A 19,886-nucleotide genomic window follows, 5' to 3' on the forward strand; every position below is an offset into this window, starting at 1 on the left:
GCTGGGATTAGTATTGGGAATCCCCAAAGAGACACAAATCCCCAAACTCTTGAGACCAAAGTCTGTCTTTTTTTATTATTTATTTATTTTAGATTTTATTTATTTGAGAGGCAGAGTTACAGACAGAGAGAGGGAAAGGCAGAGACAGACAGAGAGAGAGAGGTCTTCCATCTGCCGGTGTACTCCCTAACTGGCCGCCAGGGTAGGAGCTGAGCTGATCCAAAGCCAGGAGCTTCTTCCGGATCTCCCATGCAGGTGCAGGGGCCCAAGCATTTGGGTCATCTTCCACTGCTTTCCCAGGCCATAGCAGAGAGCTGGATCAGAATAAGAGTAGTTGGGACTTGAACTGGAGCCCAAATGTGAGGCCGGTGCCCTAGATGGAAGCTTAGCCACAGCACCAGCCCCAAAGCCTCTCTTTTGTAGACTCGCCCAGCCTCCTCTGCAGCCTATTTATTTTTTAATACCAAATACAGTAACGTAGAAAACCCACAAAAGAAGAAAAGAAAAAGTTGACAGCGTCCCCAGTCCCACCTCCCCGACGGACCTTGATTTACCTATAAATTACACCTTCCCAAACCATACACACCCCCTCCCCACATTTCACTTGAAAACGGTGTGTTTTAGCACTTTTTCCAGATTTCTTAGTAACATTTCAAAACAACACACAGGATTTCCAGCCATACCAACTGTTTATTTTGCCAGCCAAGGCCACCGAAACGGCAGGAAAACAACAAATAAAACTCACTGTCCAACAAAAACAGAAACACACCATTGTATAAAAGGAAGTTTAACTCCATAGAAGCAAGATTATAATCTCAGAAGCAAGGACAGTGCTATAAGTTAAATATATTTAACTTGGTGAACAATCCAGGACGTTGCTCTTGGTGTTCTCCCCATGCCAAGGGTTGCTAAGAATTTGGGCTTTCTACTGAGATGCGGACGAAACAATAGGTCCCCGTGAGGTTTGAAATTTGACTTCTGCCAAGCTCCCAGGAGGTCCTGGGCTGCTGATCCATGGATCACTCTCCCCCCAGAGATCGACAGGTCATGGACAGAGCTCCATCGCTTTGCTCTCTGTTTTTTTCTCCCCAGGAACCTATTGTGAACATTTTCACATAGCAGGACACATTGTCTACCAGATGGCTTTATTTTAAAAAAAGTATTTATTTGAAAGGCAGAGTTACAGAGAAAAATAGAGAGAGAGAGAGAGAGGGAGAGGGAGAGAGAGAGAGAGATGTTCTACCTGCTGGTTCACTCCCCAATGGCCTTGACGGCCAGGACTGGGCCAGGCAGGTTTCCCACGTGAGTGGCTGGGGCCCAAGCACCCGGGCCACCTTTCGCTGCTTTCCCAGGCATGTTATCAGGAAACTGGATCAGAAATGGAGCAGCAGGGACTCGAACCGGTGCCCATATAGGATGCTGGCTCTCGGGTGGTGGCTTAACCGCAGCTCTACAATGCCAGCCCCGTGTGATGACTTGCAAAGGCGGTCTTTCTACTTATTCACATGCACGTGTCTTGACTTACTAGGCCAGGCTCCTGTTGTTGTTAGCCTAGGTTTATTCTTTTTCTTCTCTCTCTTTCTCCCCTTCTCTCCTATTACAAATATGGCAATGATGAATGTTCTTGTTGTTATCTAAGGGTGCACCTCTCTGGTTCTCTAGGAAATGATCCAGAAACAAAAAAAGGAAAAGCACATTTTTAAGGCACATGCATCTTTTCCTTTCATCCTAACCAAGCCTGGGGGTCTCAGTCTAGAGGCTGCACCCTCTTGGCAGCCGGGTCAGGGTGAAGTACCTTCCTCTGGCTGCCTGGTACCTTGGACTCCCCGCCCCAGCACCTCCGACACGGTCTTGTGGATGCCTTGCACTGAGCTCGCCAAGGCTGGCACCTGAGTCTGTCTGTACACTGATAAAGGGATATTAAGTGAATTCCTAATACACTTCATAGCTAAATGGCTGTTGCCTGGCGATATAGCATCATCCTAAATACAAAGCATGAAAACAAGCCCCACCCCCCCCAAACAAAACAAAATAAGAGATCTAATAATGTATGATCCCATTTGCATTGATCATGTTTCAGTAGGCTTAGGAAAAAGCAGAGGGCCTGATCGTGTCTGTAATAGGTAATGGGCCAGGCGAGCAGGCCCATTAGGTCCTTAGGTTTAGTTTATCTCTTGCCTTCCCCAAAGTAGACACTTCACTCCTCAAGCTAATCTACAGAAGATTTGGGAGCAAAATGGAATGTTCTAATGTGCATGTTCTTAACTCTCACATCCCAGCTGCCACCTCTGGGGGGAACTTCTCTCAAATAGCACAGAGAGAAGACGGCAGAGGAGGCTGCTGGGAGCCTGCAGGCTGCCCACTGGGCTCTGTCCTCGTCCCTTTTCTGTTGTTATAACCAAATACTACAGATTGGATGACTTTTATGGGGGGACGATTTATTTATTTAGAAGGCAGAGTGACAGAGAGAGGGAGAGACAGAGAGAGAAAGATCTTTCATCTGCTCGTACGTACACTTTCCAAATGGCTGCAGCAGCAGGGGCTGGGTCAGGCCAAAGCCAGGAGCCTGGAGCTCCATCCGGGTCTCCCATGTGGGTGACCAAGGCCCAAGCACTTGGGCCATCTTCTGCTGCTTTCCCAGGTGCATTAGCAGGAAGCTGGATCGGAAGCCGAGCAGCTGGGAATTGAACCAGCCATTTGATACGAGATGCCGGCATCGCAGGCTGCTGTGCCACAAGGCTGGACCCCACAGAGGGATTTGTAAAAACTAGAAGCTTATTTAGCTCATGTTCCTGGAGACCGAGAAGGCCAAGAGCACAGAGCTGGCACCCAGCGAGTACCTGCTTCCTGGGTTATAACGTGGCAGAGGGCATCCCATGGTGAGATGGAGCGAGTGCGCTAGCTCAGGTCTCTCTCCCTCTTCTTACAGAAGCCATGAAGGTCATCCCCAGGGCTCTACCCTCAATGACGTCTGTAATCGCCTCCCCAAGGCCCCTCCTACAAATTCCATTAACGTGGGAATATAAGCATCTGGGGAACATCCTAGCAAATCAAATCCTAGCCAGCTCCCCAGCTCAAATTCTGGCAGGGAGAAACACACCCACTCCCTCTGGGAGCTGACTCCACAAAAAGCTGCAAGATGACCCCAAAGACTGTGTGAGGTCTCTCTCTCTCCCCTAGGCTGCCAACAGTCGGCTCTGCAAGAAGCACTAAAGGATGGCCAAGTGCACAGAATGGGCAAGGTGGACTTTAGAGGGCAGAGAATTTCAATATGCCTTGGGCGCTGAGAAAAATGACAGCAAAACATTAAGACCAAAATGACTCTGTTTCCACTGCACTGAATGCCAACGATGCTTTTACCTAGTGCCTTGCCCGGTGCCCATTACAAACACTTTGGGACACCATACAAGGTTGTCCCGATGAACCAAGTATGGTAAGACACACTCCCAGGAGGTACCACCTCTCATGTATTATACTCCATGGGCATGCGTTTTGGGAGCCGTTAAAGACAGTGGCCGTGCCACTGAGTAGGGGACATAGTGAGTCTAAAATAAAAATCTGTTGAATGAACCCAGCTATGACCTCTGAATCCTGCTCAACATAGCACTTTAAACAGCCACTGCAAATTGATTGGATTTGGCATGCAAGATGGGCCTATTTGCTATTCCTGCTTTAAGGAAACACAGTAAGAAGCTGCCAGCACAGAACATATTTAATCATCTTTGCACAAGTGTGTGTCGGGTACATGCATAATGTGTATGCAAATACAGTTTGCTTAGAACATGTAATTCTCTCTCCTCCCTCCCTCCTACTCCATCCCTAAATATACAATTTCATGAAAACCACACCTGTGACTGCTTATCGGAATGGGAAGAGGTCCAAGTACGTTCTCAAATTTATAACACTTGCCTGTGAATTTCTAAACCGTGGTTCCTGTAATAAACCACAGTGCCTGGCAGAAAGGTGCAAAATATTTATATCTGGGCCTAACCAAGTTGTCATTGGCTCCCACAACCTGAGTTCATTACACCCCATGTTTGTGGACATTGCTCTTCCTCCCTCCCATCTGGCTTCTTACCTGTCCCTCCCACCCCATTCAACTGAGAAGAATCCGACGCGATCGGTGCTAAAGCAGACAGTGGGAAGTCTGTGACTCGTGAACATTTCTGTGAAAATCGGTTTTGAAGGCAGCATGGACAAGAAGGGCAGACTTCGCACATTTTGCTTTCAACGTCCCGGGTCCTTCAACGCTTTGCAGTTTCCAGACAGAATGGGAAATGCACTTTTTTGCCTGCTGTGGAAATTTGTCCAAATCCTGGTATAAAGACAATTTCGGGGCCCAGTGCAACACATCCAGCTGAGTCCCGGCTGCTCTGCTTCCAGTCCAGTTCCCTGCTAATGTGCAGAGAATGGCCCAGTACTTCTGTCCTGCACCCATGTGGGAGACCTGGATGGAGTTTCAGCCTCCTGGCTTCAGCCTGGCCCAGCCCCAGCTATTGTGGCCATTTAGGAAATAAACCAGTGGATGGAAGATCTCTGTCTCTCCCTCTCTCTCTGTCACTCTGCCTTTCAAAGAAATAAAATAAATCTTTTTTAAAAAGGGATATCTTTAAAAATAGATACCCTCTCCAACTCATTCCTCATTCGGCGTTCATTTAGAAAGGTGCGGTTCCTTATCAAGTACATGAAAGACCACCTGCCTTCACACATGTCCCTCCCCTGGCTCCACCCCCGGAACCCAGTGGGCTCAGTGGGAAAGGTCACCAGTTCATTCCCTATTTGCAGGAGCTTGTGCCGACTTGGCAGTTTTTTTCAGCATACATTGTTTGTCCCGGAATCCATGGCCTCTTTTGATAAAGAGTAGAAGGTAAACTCCCTGTCTTGGCCCCAAAGTAAACACCAGTAGGCAACAGCTGAGTGGAAGAGAAATATGTGGGATAAACCACGGTTTCCTTCCATTAGGACGATGGCATTGCGGGTTTTTTTTTTTTTTTTAAGTCTCAACTGGATAAAATTTGGCTCTCAATCTTGTGATGAGGTCAAGACTACCCTGTGGGAAATGCAATGTTCTCTTTGTATAGTGTAGGTTTGGAAAATGTCACAGGAAACACATTTCAGGTCCATTAAACATGACTGGGAGTTGACAGGATTCCTTCTGGTGGAAGACTGGGTAGAAGCCGGCGCTAGAAGTTTCCCATCAGTACATGCGATCCCAGGTAGTGGTTGCTAGCCCTTGTAAAATTAGTCAAAGTGGGGGAAAGAAAATGACCCCTCGGGGAACAACATGGACTCCTTAATGAGAGAAACGGAGTGGAGCGGTGGTGATAGAATGTGGGCTGATGTGCCCTTTGGAAATTATAAATTTGCAAAATTCCCCTTATGCAGTTATTAGTTGGAGTCACATTATTGCCAAATCTGCCCCTGGAGAGGTGATGGGAAGAGCCGCAGCCTTGCGCAGCACCCCCAAAGCCAGGCAGTGCCCAATGCCCAGGAGCAGCGTGAGTGGTGGGGGCAGGAGAGCGCGTCTCTGTCATCTTGGGGTTGGTTTTCTCACAGTTTTTGTCGATCCTCGCTGATGTGTTGGCTTCCTTTCTCTACAGCTTTCAGACATTGAGCCCCTGGGAGCAGTAATCCTTTGGCCAGGCTTTCTGAGAAGGTTCACATCCAAGTAAAACATGAATTTTCTGGGCCAATTTGATAGACAATTGGTTTGGGTAGAGCTCTTGTATTACCAGCAGATGGAAATAAAGCTGGGAGTGCTACAGTACCCAGAGCAGGGACAGGATTAATGCCGTGACATAGAGACCGGGAGGCCAGCGACTTCACATGAGCAGGAAATTCTGAGTGAACGCAGCTCCTGCCTCTCCAGGGAAGACCCAGGGGCTGTTACTTAATTTTGCAAAAATTCAATTACTTTCTGCTATAAAATGGAATTATGACACCTACCTCATAATGCTGTTTTCAAAAATTTGAGAAGAAGAGAGAGAGGAGAGAGAGAGCGCTCCCATATGCTGGTTCAGGCCACAAATGCTTGCAATGGCCAGGGCTAGGCTAGGCTGAAGCCAAGAACCAGGATCTCAATCCAGGTCTCCTGCATGGATGACAGGAACTCAGTTCCTTGAACTCTCACTGCTGTCTCCCAGGACCTGTCTAGGCAGGAGCCAAGTGGAGTCAGAGACCAAAGCCAGGCCTTGAATTGTGGGTACTGTCCTATGGCCATGTGCTGGTCTTCACTGACAGGCTAAATACCTGTTCTGCTAGGGATGTTGTAAGGAGTAAAAACGCAAAGTACGTAAAATGCTTATCTCACGCTCAGTAAATGATCACTATTTTCATGATTATAAATTAAGTGAATCGTTGAGAATAACAAAGATACAGCTGCAGTCAGTGCTGGGAGGAGCCGGCCATTTCCGTCATTTAACGATGGAACTGGACGCTCAGAGACCTGTGGCTGAGAAAAGCCACGTGTTCTTGTGCCGCCACCAGAAGTGAGGCCACAGGTCGCTGGGCTTTCTTTCTGATGGGCTCCACAGCCCCTTCTCAGACCTCGGGACTGGGCAGTGTGAGAGCCCAGTGCTAACCAAGAGTTTATGGAAGATTGTATCGCTCTTTCCAGCTGAGCACTTCTCTTCAGACATTTATGGAAACCATAAAAGCCAGTGGGACCCAAACAGGACGAACAGGTCAGAGTTGTTCTTCCGGAGGCTGGGCACAGCCAGGCTTTGCCCAGGCAAGGGGGGAGCAGGAGAGGAAGGTGCGCATCAGCTCTTCCGGTCAGAAACAGCATCTTGGTCTCTCCTTCGTAACTCACCTGTCTCAAGTCAAGTGAGGTTGAATTTCAAATCCCAAATCTTTTCATCTCTTCTTCTTCCTCCTCCTTGGGCTCCTTCTCTTCTCTCGTGGGAATTGTACGCCCCTGCCCAAACCCCCCCCCAAAAAAAAAACAATAAAGAGTCTCGTCTATAAAGGGGGGGGGGGCAATCCCTCTGGGGGAGTGGATGTTGCAATTGCAGAAACAAAATGGCACCTGCCAGGGCTGCCTTGCAGACTGACATGCAGGCGGGCGGCTGCCTCTCCTTTCCTGACTGCATTTTGCACACAGTGAAGTCCTGGGAACAAAGAACAAAGTGGGAACACTCCTGGTTTTAATATTCGTAACCCGGGTGCAGGCTGTACATTTTTGAAATAAGCTAATGGCCATCCCGTGAACTTATTAAAAAAACCCTTTTCACCCAAGGGGTTTTGGAGAGATTGGAGAAGAGCCGGCCAGCCAGGTGGCCCGTCCCACTGCCTGACCTGGGGACACAGCATGGACAGGGCATCTGGCTACCTCACCCGGGCTGTCCCTGGAAGTCCAGGAGACTCTGCCGCCTGCTGTCAGCCGTGGGAACTTGCTTCTGCTGTCTGCAATTCATGTGTGCCTGCAGAGGGACCACTCTTGGGCGTTCACCCCACCCTGGCAGGGTCTCAAGTTCAGGGTTCTCGGATGTTGGTCCTAATGCAATCCATCATTCCTCGTGTGGGGACATGCTTTGGAATGGCCCAGAGAGAGGCTGCTGTGTGCTGTGGCCGTGCTGTGTGCTGAGGGGAGGGAGGGGGGTGTGGGGGAGGTAGGAGGGTGGGAGGAGGTCAAGCACAGGCATTGCCTGTCTGATAGGGAGCCCTGTGGCCTCGCCTGGGTCCCTGCCACCTGAAAGCAGGTGTGCACTTGGAGGGTCACCACGCCTGGGGGATCTGCATTTCAAAACCCGACCCACGGGTTGTGCTGAGAGTTTTCTGCAGCCCATGTCTTGAGAAATACCAGAGAGGGATCGTTCAGCAGATGGAAGGGCTTGGAATCAGGAGACCCAGGGCAGTCCCTAGAAGGCCACCAGCAGGAACCAGTTGGGATGGAGATGTGAGAAGAGGGGCCGGGGAGGCGGCAGGTCCGCGGAGCGCAAGGCCAGGTCGCAGCACTGAAGGCGTCCAGGGTGCCTGGGGGACGGGGCGGAATGCCTGGGAGGTTGTGGTATGGAATGCGTGAGAAAGTTGCTCCGGGGCGCCTTCCTCCCCCAGGGTGCAGATCCTTCAATGATCTGCAAATGATTTAACATCTCCCAGGCCCGGGTTCCCAGGGGGAAGTGCCTGCATTCCTAGCACAGAGGAGCAGCGCTGTCCAATTGCTAACAGGCTGGGAGCCATGGCGCTGGGGTGCTCTGGCCAGAACAAGGCTGGAAGTGACACTGTGGCAATTACTGCTTAAGAGCTAACTGTAATTGTTAATTATGATCCCAACAACAATTGAGGCCATGCATAATGCTTTGTGTGGGTTGCCTTTGCCTGCAGATCTCATTTCTCAAACCTCTCATTTGTCTTATAATAGTCTTTTATTCTACATATTTTTCTTCTGAAGTCAGTTATACATTAAAAAAAAAAAAGACTACCGTGATAAATATATTTATTTTTAGCCAAGAGGTGGCAATACTCATGTTTTCCTTCTTGGTACAAAGCTCATTTTCTTTTCTTTAAATGTTCAGATCTATTATGCTATTGAATTGAACTGAGATTTGCTTTATTCTGGTATAAGTAGCTTAAAAAGTCCACATTTGGAAACTCATAACAGCATACATGAGTTCAAGTTGAGTTTCTGGATTTTTACCATGGCTAAAGTTCGGGAATACTATCAGTGTTCAAGAAAAAAAAAAAGCCCACTATTTTACTCCCGGGAGGATATACAATCCTTTGATGCAACAGATGATGCTTATGGTTTTATTTAAGAGTTTAATCTTTACTCATAAAGACAAAACCACCCGAGTGGAAGCCGGTCTCTTAAAAGCAAGAGTGGCGAGTGTTCTAATAAATGCCCTGGAAACATCCCTGCTCCCATATGGCACGCTTTTCTGATGTCTCATTTAGTCTGCGCCAGCATGGAGCAGGGGGGCCCTAAGCCACCCGGCAGCTCCACACCGCTCAGCTTAAACTGCTTCTGGAAGCACCGAGCCCTCTGTTGCGGCTGCGGATTTAGCTCTGGGCTGGGGAGAATGTGGGGAGAAGTCATTTGCATCAAAAAACACTAGCTGTCTATTCCCATTAGAAAAAACACTGGGTGTTTTAGTGCAAATTATTTTAAAAGGGCAGATAACTTATGGATGAAGAAAGGCTAATCCACAAAGATGTATGCGATTTTGTTCCGTTGGATGTCCTCAGGGCAAAAACATCCAGGATAACAAGTACACTAAATACAAACAGACACAAGCATAAAGTATGACACCCATGATTAAAATATGCTTCGCAAGGGCCTGCGCACGGAGGAGGAGAGCTGTCTTAGCACGGAGACTCACCACTTGCACCCGCTCGGAGGCAGGTTAAGCAAGATCGCTTCTTCCTCGCCTGTCTTCTTGGAAGGCTGTCTTCAGTCACTTCTGGGATCGCAGTGCTGGGTCAGAGAGGATTTTTAGCCTTAAAGGCTGGGAGCTCAGGCTCTGGGGCCGGACAGATCGGGCGTATGAACCCCAGCTGTGACACTTCTGCAGCGTGCTCTCCGAAGTCTCCGGGTAGGAGCCTCCATCTACAGACACCAAATTTCGGATTTAACACAGCCCAACAGAACCAAAGCCCCTTCCCAAAAGTGCTTAGTGTAGCAGCTGGCAGACAAAAAAAAAAGTGTGTGTGTGTGTGTGTATTTCCCTTCTTGGTGCCTGAGTCCAAATAAGACTGGATAATAGAAAACACGACTCACATATACGAAGGGAAGAGATTGTTACGATTTAAGAAAAATTGCACCAAGATATTGTGATTTGAGGTAGTGGGAGGAGAATGGGGTCTCATAACCGTCTTCCTTGCAAATGACATGGATAGAACGACTGGTTGTGAGTTTTCTTCGTTGATTTGAGAATAACACTTAAGAAATGAAAAGTATCCTTGTTCTGTGGGTCAGAAAACACAGGCCCAGCGGGGTTAAGTCAATGTCCATGGCTCTACAGCTAGCAAAGAGTGGAACCAGAGCGCTGCCTCTTAGCAACTGTGCTGGGTGCTTTGTTTGTCTGTCGTTAGATCTCTCACACTGCCACACACAGTTCCGTGACTGTTTAAAGATGCAGGCATTTGCTTTGGAAGTGAGGGGGAAGGGAAGGGTTAATTTGTTCCTGTTGGGTTTTAGAAAATAAAGTGCAGGAGGTAGCAGCACCGTCCCTAAGAACGGTGGCCCAGCATCATTTATGGAGCCCTGTGGGCACTGCTCGGGGGATTGCTTACTAGGTTGACTTCTTCAGCTCAGAACCAGAATGCATGCTGGTACAGTCTCCTCTCACAGAAAGACCTAGAAGGCCACAAAGGTCACAGTGATGTCATCACTGCCGTCTCATGGTCCATGGAAAGACCACGGAGTTTGGGTCTGACTGGACTTACAGCAGGTGACCAACTCCACCTTGAACACACTCTGTGGCCTTGGATCCATTCCTTAGCATCCATGCTTTAGTTTGCCCAACCTGCAAGGGGTTGGGAGTTGTAGCAGAAATAATTTGTGCTCTCACGGGAGATAAAGTAAATGACATGCTTATGTTAATAAAATACTGGAGAAATATGCATTCTTAAGGTAACGCTGTTACTGTGACAGGAAATTCCTGCGTATCTGTACCTTTGCTGTATGTCTTGAGAAAATAGACATTTTCTCCCTCAAAATGAATCTTCCTAATTGGCAAGCAGCTCCACTCCACGTGGTAGTTGAGAGATCAAAGCTCCTTCCATCGGTGGCTCCTCCATCTCCACAGGTTTGCTGTGGAGGACGAAGGACTATGGGACAGCTCCCGTGGCAGTTCTCCAGAACAGGAAGTGGTGCAGTCCTACAGCCACACCCAGGTGCAGGTGGTGTGGGGAAGTGTAGTCCAGCCACACTTCCAGGGACAAATGGTTTTGTTGACTGGCTAGCGATTCCAACTCCCAGCTCTCCACAGGGCTTGCTGTGAGATTGAGTGTAGGCATGGGAAGGGGCTTTGTTCATCATAAAACACAACAGAAATGGTACTGTGGCTGGTTGCTTATACAGATATCCACACACAGGGAAAGTCCAAATAGTGTGGATGCCAAGCTCTGGCCCGAGAGCAGTGTTCTCAGGTACATAGCGTGTGGTGATGGCTCCACCAGGTGAGCAGCCTCCTGGTGACTGAATGTGGCCAGGAACTGTGTGTAGTAAGGGTAGATGCAAAAAATGACTCCGTTAGAAGCCATTTAAGTCCTGTGGAAGGCCCACGGATTTCACAGAACAATGGCCATCAGCTACTCTGCAACATACTTATCAGATACAGAAATTTAGAAAGAAAAAACTAGCCAGGGCCAACCAGTGACGCAAATAGACCCCCTGCCATCTCTGAAGGCTGTAACAACAAATTTGGAGGACGAGTGGCTGTGCCATCCCCCTGTGTAGTCAGGGGGAGTTTTCCATCACAGAAAACTTTCATCTATTGTTCATCATAACGTGATTCTCCTTTTTTATTGTTTGAGTCTCTTTTTTAAATGGGTGTACATTGAATAGTCCAACTTTCCAGGAAGAATTGATCGGTATATATATATATATATTCATTTTGTCTCCATCACTAAGCATTTTGGGTTTATTTTTAACATATTATTTTTGTTTTCAGGTATTCTCAGATACATTCAGTGGATGGAGGATGTTGACAATTTTTGGTACGTTACTTGATGGTTTCCAGTGATAAATGTATTTTATAAAAAAGTTTCCTAAAGTTTATCTCTCTTCATTCCTGTACTTCCGACCATTCTTTGTGTCTCACATTATGTGCCGCTCCTTACCTGGGAAGGCATCTTTTCCAATGATGCTCTTTGGAGTCAATAGATCTATACCCTGGAATCAGTATTAACAAAGGCTGGGTTCTCAGACAGATTTTGTGTACTTGATCTCCTGGGCACGCTAGCTGCTTTATTTTCCTTCACAGCCTAGTGTATACATTCAAGTGCTATCGTCAGCTTCTACATACTAGAACACAAGCTCTGCCCGGGCAGGAATCGTGGACGACTTGGTTCCCGACTGCGTGCCCGCCCCCTAGATTGGTGCCTGATATCTAGTGAGTGTTCAGACAGGCAGGCTAAACACGCACGCACAGGAAAACCAGATCTTGTACATTCCGCATCGGTGGTCTACGGGATCATTTCCCCTCCCGACTCAGGACTTTGTCCCTTAAACAGCACTGCCTGAGAAAACCAACTTGTCCTTGCCCGGTCGCCTCCATTCCTGTTCCTCACAATGACGCTCTTGGCGTCGCCTCTACCCGGCATGGGAAGGAAGTCACTCTCTGGCCTCTGTCCCCACCCGGTCTGTCTAAGGGCCATGCTGTCTCTGGGCGCACAGCTTGGATATAATGAGGCCTGGGAGTCATGGGAGGCTTGGGAGAGCCACAGTGACAAGGAAACTCACTGGCTTCCGAGGAGTGAATCATTCTCACAGGAAACAGGCACTGTGATCTTTGGTGGGGATGTTGGGAGAGGAATTTAAGGAGTGGTCAATGCTTTACAGTTATTTAAAATCTTTCTTTTTTATTATCAAGGGAATATACACATACATATAAAGACAATAAAACAGGACAAGAAAAACTTCCCATTTCTCAAAAAATATATTAACAATCCTGCCTGGAGAAAATTGTCTTTGGGAGTGCCTGCTTGGGGCAGGTGAGACCTCACAGAGGTGCACAGAAGGTAAGGGTTTAGGGAGAGTCCGCTGTTTTGAGGGGAGGAGACGAGCGAAGAAGAGAGCGAGGGAAAACCCAGTAAGATGGCTGAGATGGGAGAGTGGGGGTCAGAGAGGTCCCCTGGCAGCTGAGGTCCCTGACCTTCAAGACGGCCTTCACTGACCCCCATTTCCTGATTTTCTCAAAAGGTAGCTCCTTCCCATGTTGTTCAGGGTTTGGTCTGTGTAACCAAAAGGAAGATGGCGGGCGTGATGACATGGTACTTCCAGGATTAGATGATCAAAGAGCATGGCTTCTGTCTTGGTCTCTCTCTCTCTCCTTCTCTGTGAGTGGCTACAGAGAACCCAAGTGTCAAGGAACGGAGGGCTCGAGACATCAAGCAGCGAGGACGTGTGCCCTCCCTCCACCACCTGAGCGAGCTGGAAAGCAGATCCGTCAGACCTGGCGAGACTCGAGTGACTGTGGCCCCGCCTGACGTCTTGAGCCCCGAGCCAGGGCCACGCAGCCAGCCGAGCTGCTCCTGGATCCCTTGGATTCTAAGTGTGTGCTCCTTTAACTTGCTGCACATTGCAGGTAATTCGTTAGGCACCAGCAGCTACGTAATGGAGCAGCAGGGAAGCTGAAGGGCCTGTTACGTATTGTGATGCCCACTCTTTTATGCACGGGACTGGAGAGTGTCTCTGCCCTCTCTTCCAAGTCTCCTCTCTTCCCGTGCCTGGAATCTGCGGGCTTGTAGGCTGCCCTACAAATGGTGAACATCACCTTGGGGCAGGCCCTGTGGTTGCCGTCGCTGTGTGGCTGCCGTGACATTACATGGCAGCACAGACTTTCCAAGGGGTCGGCCTCTTGCTGGGGTGTATGTTGACTTTCTGTTCCCATCGCCGCCAACAGGAATGGGCAAGAGCTCTCCGGCCACTGGGATGGTCGATGGATAGTATGGGTCTTTTCTCACCAGAGTAGTTTTACTCTTGCTGCATTAAAAAAAACCAATAAACACACAAGAAGGGTGGAGGAAAGATCCCTCCCCTTGATGTAAGTATTCTTGGCTGAATCAGAGAATAATAAACAGATCTACCCAACGTCACATCCGGAAGTCTCACTGTCATGGTCTTCGATGTGTACACCAACATAAAACCAGGAGTATGCTCTTCCACCTGGACTCTCCCCATGGAATTCCTGGAGTTGGGCAGCGTCCTTGTCCCTGGGTCTTTTTTTTTTTTAACTTTAATTTAATGAATATAAATTTCCAAAGTACAGCTTATGGGTTACAATGGCTTCCCCCTCCCAAAACTTCCCTCCCACCCACAACCCTCCCCTTTCCTGCTCCCTCTCCCCTTCCAATCACATCATGATTCATTTTCAATTCTCTTTATATACAGAAGATCAGTTTAGTATATATTAGGTAACGATTTCAACAGTTTGCCCCCATATGTGTCCCTGGGTCTTGTCCGCACATTGGCTGCTTTGTCAGTCCTTGGGCCCCTCTGCCATTCCTGCCAGTCGCCGCAGTATTCTATTGAAAGAAGGAATGTCTGTGTTTCGTCGTGGGAATTACTGGCGGCAGGTTGGGAGCTGAAGTTATCTTCGAAAGCTATCGAAGTTTGCTCCCTCACAGAATCAGAAAGGTGAATCGATTTGTCTGTAGGTTCACATCTGCTTAGAGCAGAGCCGGAATCCATCGCGGCTCTCCTAGGGTCCCGGTCAGACTTCTTTCCCTGGGGATTCTCACAGCTTCCTCAGGAGAGAGTCCTCAAATGGTAATTAGCACCCTGGGGGGCTGACAGCAGGGTCCCTAGAAGATACAGTGGTCAGCACACCCCTGACTACAGAACGCAGAAAGGAAGTGTATCTGTTTCTGCCAAATTCAATCCATCAGAGCAGGTGTCATTTCCACTCACAATGCAGAGTCAAGATCGATCCAATCTAAACAAGCAATGGAGACTTCACTCTTCCACTGGTATCCTTGAGACTACACACAGCCACTTCCTCCTTCTTGACGATGGAGAACAGCAGTTTTATTGCTTCTGGCTCCAGTGTTTTCAAGACAAAATGTGATATCTCTTGAGATTGACAGCCTTGAGCTGATAATTTCCTATTCAACCCATTAGATATGTATTAATAATGTTTGTGTGTGTATGTGTTTTATGATGACATGTGTCCCTGACGGATCTTTTTTTCTGATGGTAGGATAACTAGACTATCCCGAGTGGTCCTAAGGGGAGCCCTGGGGTACCCCAAGAGACAGTCTTTCCTAGAGCAGGGGCTCCAACTAGTCCATCTTTGGGTCATCACTGTCCTTCCCAGGATAAATTGCTGGTTTTTGTTTCAAGCATTGCGGAAACCAAAACATTCCCCAAGGCCTACAGAGATGCTATCTTTAGATCCTATTTGCATGGATGGGATCGGTTCATTGCCAAGACTCTAAGTCTGGTCATGTGGTGTGTGAGTCCCAAGTAACATCTCATGGCAGGGAACATGTAGACGCTTTGCAAGTGTGCATGCAGAGCAGTGACCTTCGATGTGTGTGTGTGTGTGTGTGTCGGGAGGTGGGCAGCAGCCAAGCCCGGCTGTCCCCTCCCCTGTTCCAGACTCCCCAGCTCCCTCAGAAGGAGGGTCTAGATGCTATTTCTTAGCTCTTTCTCAGCCACATCCCTGGCATTCTGTTGACTGAATAGCAGTGAGGAGATTTAGAAGCCTGGATTGGTGCAGGAGGTTCGTGAGAGCAAGTGACAGGGACGCTTTTGCAGGTATCCCTGGGACTCCTTTGTCCCTCCTCTCTGTCTTGTCTTGGCTGCTGTTCGCTTGTGAGTCTTGAAGACTGGGACACAGTCACTCCCCAGAGGTATAGATTGCTACTCAGTCCTCCGAGGAGCAGGCATACTGAAGCTACCTCCTCTCTCTCTCTCTCCCCAGCTAGACTTTTCATCTTTGGCTTCAGTAACCACCTAGGGGAGTATCTATAAGAATGGGTACCAACCAATGTAGGGGTGATCTCTACTAGCAGCTCTGGGGAAGTTGAGAAAAACCTGGTAGAGGTTGAGCATCCCTAATCTGAAAACCCCAAATCCAGAATGGTCTAAAAAACCCAGGACTTTCTGAAAGCCGCCACAATGCCCGAGTGGAAATTCCGCACCTGACCTCATGTGCCAGGCCACCGTCAAAATGCAGGTGCATTAAAAATATTGTGTAAAATCACCTTCAGGCTATTTGTGTAGGGAGAATATGAAATGTAAGTGAATTTTGAGTTTAGAGTTGGGTCTCATCCCTAAGATATTTTATTATATATATATATGTATATGTGTGTGTATATATATATATACACTATATATATATATATATATATATATATATATATATATATATAGTGCAAATATTCAGAAAGCATCCCACATTGAAAACACTGTGGTCCCAGGCATTTGGGATAAGGGATACTCAAACTGTAAATAAAAATTTAGACTGCTCTCTTTCCTGGATTAACTCTGGGGCAGTTCAGTACCGTGAAGTGGTCGAATGTGACTTGGGTGCTGAGAGAAGACTTGTTTCCAATGTGTGACCTTGGATGAGTTTCAAAACTTCTCCAAACCCAGTCCCTTTATCTGAAAAACTGGGGGAACTCGTAATGCATACATCACAGGATTGCTATGCGGAATAACTGGAAAAGAATGCAAAGTGCTGGTCTCCATAAACATCGGCCATCCTTGGAGTCAAGCTCTGTGATATGGATGTGACGCAGTTCAACCTCCCTTGGTTTTCAAGTGAACACACGGGACCCTGTATATGTGATGTGATGTTCAATTGCCAGGCAGGTAGAAATAATTATGGGTAAGATCAGCTTTCTGGCCTCCTGAAACTCACTTCAATTCTTTTCTACATCATACTTTGAATGGAACTTCCAATGCATCCCCCCATCAAGCTTGAAAACTATTAAGTAAGGGAAAAATGATGCGTGTTTCTTGAAACATTTTTGGCACAATCTCACTTTACGTTAGTTGCCCACCACTTTGGATGGTGTGTCTGCGACATGAGACAATACGCAAGTGTGTGCTGAATAAATTATCGGCTAATGGAAGGCTGCTGAAGTCAGAGATGTTGGTTGCTTAGGATCAATATAACGTACGATGTATTGCTTGCACCAACATGGACCGAGTGAAAGACAGAAAATCTCAACAGCTGATGTTTTCATTTATCTTCTATCTTAAATGTTCTGCTCTTCCAAGAACAAGGAGATCAAAAAAATTAAAACAACAACAACAACAACAAACAAGAGAGAACAGTGAAAGTTAAGTTGCACCCAGTTACAACCTGGAAGACGTGCCTGCAAGATAGCCTTGGAGATTCGCGGTCACCAGGAAGGCAGGTCCCACACATCAGGGGGACACCATACTGTTCACCGCTTGTAGTAAAACCCCCTCTGCTCCCGCTCTCAAACACAGCTTCCTACCAATTACTCAAGTCCAAAGGTTACTTCCGGCTCCAGCCTTAACAGACAAGTGCTGAGCCTATCAAGTTTTACTGCAAGTCAATACAGCTCCCTTCCAGAAGCAACTGGTCAGGGCCATTTCCAACTCAAAGCTGCACGGTCACCCTTTTGGCTTTTTATAGTCTGTTTCCAGACGCTCGGGGACCCATAAAGTTAACTTATAACCAAGTCACAGCCATGCTCTGAGCTGTTGTTCTTGTATCCACCCTAAAGTTGCCTTTTCCCAGGACACGCCTGAAGGGAGGCAATGAATCATACTGTTTGTCTCTGGTGGGAGTCATTCCTTTTGGTTCAATCCTAAATCCTGGGTCCTTAACCCAACCTGTTTCTTTTCAACATTCTCCAAACTTTGGGGTTTCCTTGGATGCCGTCGTCCTCATGAAAGTGCACGCTGCATTTAATCTCCAGCACACCCTGTGCTACACGGTGTTGTAGCTCTTGCTTGGTGAGTCGAGGTCAAGGCACACTGTGGGCTTGAGCCACCTGTGCAAACACAGTGATGATCCTGTTGTTATTTCTACTTTAGTGTTATGGTGGTGTCATTTACGACCTAATTTGTCTTCCCTGTCTTCTCTCCCCTCTCTAAATACAAGGATCAGTATATATACATAGTCGAAAAGTTTGTGCAAGTTGAATTTAAAGGTAAGTTTGTTTTGATGCAAAAATCTTGAAAGCCATCTGCAGTTTTCATCACGCTAAGCATTTTCCATGAACTTGTTGAGGATCCCTGGATGCATGACTTTCAAAATCCTTTTACACCAAAAGAAACTTATCTTTAATTCCACTCTCTACAAACTTCGTGAAGAAGGCTCGCATGGATGAGGGTGATGGAGTAGGAAGGGTGGAGTTTGGGCATTTTTTAAGGGAGCCCATCAGAGCGTGGGCTCCAGGAGTGCTTACATGCCCACCTGGAACTGTGAAGTGAGATACCTCCTCATTCGGGAGATACTGGTAGGCTGGTAAGGTTCCTTGCTTGCAGCTAGTTATAGCAGGGCCATGGTTAGAACTCCTGATTTCTCATCTCTGTGAGGTGTTTTTCTCACTATTGCATGCTAGTTTAATCAAAATCTAATTTTGTCTTGTGCCTCCGATGGCTTTCACAAATAAGTGGGGAGAAGGGGATGGTGTCGTGGCACAGTGAGTTGCTGCTTGTCACGCCAGCATCTCACATCAGAGCCCTTGGCTGCTCCACTTCCAATCCAGGACTCTGCTAATGCCCCTGGGAATACAGCAACCGAGGCCCAAGTATGTGGGTCCCTGCCACCCATGTGGGAGACCCGAATGGAGTGCCTGGCTCCTGGCTCTCCCTCTCTGTCATTCTGCCTTTCAAATATATAAATAAAATATATATATTTTTTAAAAGGAGGCAGTGAGGAAGCTTCTGGTTAAGCTGGTGACTAGCCCTGGGTGAGGCTGGCGCTTGGCCTGCTGGGAGGCCTGTGTTCTGTATTGGAAGGCTCCTGAGCACCTCTGTGGAATCCTGGGATCCCCTGAAGCGTCTGCCACTCCTTGTACGAGGTGGGTATTTTAAAGTTGAGTCCTGGCTCTGGCTCCTGACTCCAGCTTTTCGCTTGTGCAGATCCTGAGAGGCAGCAGGTGTGGCTCAAGCGATTGGCTTCCCGCCACCTGTGTGGGAAATCCGGGTTGCGTTCCCAGCTCCCAGCTTTGGCCAGGCTGCTGAGGACATCTGGGGAGTACACCAGTTCTCTCTCTCTCTCTCTAAAAGGGGGGGGGGTGTAAATGGGTAAATCTCTTCGTAGAAACATGCAATGTTACAATGCTTGATTTGTAGACTCGCAGAATTGGAAAATCCTTTAATCACCTCATCCACTGAATTTCAAACTATTCAGTGGGATCCAAGATGCCACTTGGATGCTTCTAGAACCTTCTATGGATTCAGATGGAGAGTGATGGGACTCAGAGCCTTCTCCCTCAGGGCCATGAAAGCAAGCAGCAAGCCTGTCTGTTTCCGTTTTATGTGTTGGAAGCTTATGTCAGATTTTGCTTTAAAGGGAAATCCACTTTCAAAGAAAATCTATAAACTGTATCTCTGGTTCAAACCCTTCCATTTACAGATGAGGAAACAGAGACTTTCTTGAATCTGTACAATTGCCAAGACCTTTTATTTAATTCTAATGATGAGAAAACCAAGACTCAGGTCTTACGGATTTATAGAACATTGGTTATGGATTTCATCACGTGGCGGGGCCGAGTTTGGAGCCGGGTGTAAGCTTTTACTCCTAGCTGCGACTTTTCCCGTCACATCACGTGGCTTATTAATATTAAACGTGGGGCAGATCTTCTGGCTCCCTGATCAAAGACGCTACAGAAAGAATGAGGACCTAGCAGGGAAGGTGGGAGGGAGCAGATGAGGAGACCCCCACAATCAGCTGGTGTGGGGAGGTGCCGTGCGGAGTACACTTAAGAATCAGGTACCCTATCCCATTGGCAGAAACCTAACCATTCAGGAGAGCAGATTTATTTTCAACACGTGGCGCGTGCGCAAGGCCTAGTCTATACACTTCAACGAGTCAGCTGGCAGACTCCTCAGAGCGCCCTGGCAGAGTCTCCTGGTGCCTGCGCCCCAGCTGCCCAGGGATCCCTGGCCCCTGAGAGAGGCAGGTGCGCACCGTGCCCGGAACGGGCTCACACAGAAGCTGATAAAAGCCAAGATCAGAGCGTGCGAACCAGGTCGCCGCTCAGCTGGCGGGCATTTGCAGCAGGTGATC

Source organism: Lepus europaeus, chromosome 3 (assembly GCF_033115175.1).
Source record: "Lepus europaeus isolate LE1 chromosome 3, mLepTim1.pri, whole genome shotgun sequence".
Lineage (NCBI taxonomy): Eukaryota > Metazoa > Chordata > Mammalia > Lagomorpha > Leporidae > Lepus > Lepus europaeus.